The following is a 2403-nucleotide window of genomic DNA, read 5'->3' as shown; positions in this document are numbered from 1 at the left end:
CAGCTAAAGGAGTAAATATAAACAACTGAATACTTGTCAGTGATTGGTTGAAATTATCGAAATAAGACAATTTTTTACATGAAATAAATTCGAATACAAAAATATTTTTCTGTTCTATAACACAAAATAGATAAGTATACGAAGTTTGAAAGTCTTTCCGTACCAAAAACACTACGTAAAACATTAATGAAAAATGTGGCCCCCGTTTTAAAATAGATCCATATATATATATATATACATGACAGAAGTAAATAGACACCCTTATAATCGCTAAAACTTTTTAAATCTAAAATTATATATTCAAATTATTTATTAATTGTTATAATGTGAATATTTAATATTTGGTGGACATGCCCCTTGCATTCTTCAATGCAAGGGCCCTATTAGGCATGTTAATGATCAGATGACCAATATTCTGTCGAGGAATTTCTAGCCAAGTTTCATGCAATAATCTCAAAAGGTCTGGCTTTGAAGATGCTTTCTTGTTCTTTTTGTGAAGTGCCCTGTCCATTATGCCCCAGAGGTGTTCAATAGGATTCATATCTGGTGACTGATTTGGCCATGGAAGCTTTTTAATGCCATTCTCATCCAACAAATCTTGGGTCATTTTAACCGTGTGTCAAGGAGCCCCATTTTCCATAAATAAAGTCTTCTTTAATCATTTCATCACTGGAGAAGATTGGAAGGAGCCCTTTCTGCAATATGCACACATATTTATCTGAGTTTACGTTACTCTCACACTCCACCGACTCTGAATGACCATTGCTCCAAATTACTCCCCAGACCATCACAGGATAGCTGTCATATTTCATTGTTGGCTGCAATCTTTTCGTGTCAAATTCTTGATCACAGAATCTCCAGACCCACACTCGACCAGTGTCAGAAAATAAAGCAAATCTGGACTCACTGAAGAATATGACAGTGTCCCAAAATGCTAGCGACCACTCCATCATCTCACTGGCCCAATTTTTTTTCCGCTTGATATTGGCCGGTCAAAGAAGTGGCTTCGTTCTTGCTGCTCTGCCATAGTAGCCAAGTTTGTGGAGATACCTAGCAGCTGTTCTGGGACTGACATCAACGTGTTCTGCTATGTCAGAGGCCATGCAATGAGGATTATCTTCCACAGTTCACTTAACAAAGAGAAGGGTCTTTGGGACTATGATTGTTTCCTCCTCAACCCTTCCTGGAAGGTGATTTAACATGTCTAAGTCATCTCTAATATGACCCTTGGTATGTTTTAGAAATGGTTTTAGGAGAATGTCCATGAGGCAACTTAATCAATGTGTTTCACAGGATGGTCCAGCTTCAACGGGCCGTAACTTAAGGTCTCCTGGTGCTGGTGTATGTATGTATGCCTTTGGAGATTTTTTGATGGCTTCGTTTATAGTTTGGTTTTTGTGAATTTTAGGTAGATCATAGAATAGGCTGGGTTTACAATGGCTTTTCCGTGGGTTTGGATAAGTAAAAAGAGGTTTTTCATAATTTTTTTCTTTTTGGCGGGGGACGGGGTAATTATTGAGGTTTTTTCGTAGTGTTCGTCATTATTAAGTATGGATACTACTAGATTTTTGTAGAAAAATGTGTCCATTACCACTACTGCACTTCTTTTATCTGCTTCTTTGTTATTTCTTCATTGTTTTGTAGTTCAGTTAGTTCTTTCCATTTGGGTGATGCTGAAATTTGAAGTAATTTTTTGTTTGTGCAGGGCGTGGTAGGGGAAATTTTCGATGTAGTAGCAGAATTCGTCGAGATGTTTTATTTATTTCTTTGTAGGGGGATGTGTTCACTTCTGTTTTTGACGAGTGAATCGTCTTCGCTATTATAATCAGTCAGTGTTTCTATAAGCCTTAATCTCCTTCAGAAGTCTGAAACATTGTCCTTGATTTCATTTTAGTTGGCTCTGCGTGGTGTTGGGGTGAATTTTAACCCTTTAGATAGGATATTGATCTTTGTGGATGAGAGAGTTAATTACCTTCGGTTAATTATGACAAGTTAATTACCTTCTGTTTCTCCTGTGTATCAAGTTCCAACCTGTGTCCCGTTTTCTCTAGTCTGGGGCCAAAAAATGTTGGTTGTGGTTGTGTTGGCATGAAACTCCGTGGACAAGTTGGAGTTAAGGTTGGATTGTATGGTGATTTTGTTGTCTTGGGTTGCTTTGCGTGTATAGATGTCTAGGGGTTCTTTGGCTGGTATTGTGTATGTTCCAAAATGTGTCCCGTTTTCCCTGTTCTGGGGCTATAAAATGATGGTTGTTGTTTGTGTTAGTAAGAGCTGTCCGTGTAAAAGTAGGGATTTGGGTCTGATGGATGGTGATGTTAAACTCTTGAATTGTTTTGTGTGTATGGGTGTTTAAAGGTTCTTAGTTTAGCATTGTGTGTGGGGTTCGGTGTTCTCATCGTTCCC

The sequence above is a fragment of the Octopus bimaculoides genome, chromosome 1 (assembly GCF_001194135.2).
Source record: "Octopus bimaculoides isolate UCB-OBI-ISO-001 chromosome 1, ASM119413v2, whole genome shotgun sequence".
Classification (NCBI taxonomy): Eukaryota; Metazoa; Mollusca; class Cephalopoda; order Octopoda; family Octopodidae; genus Octopus; species Octopus bimaculoides.
This window is presented reverse-complemented; position numbering follows the sequence as displayed.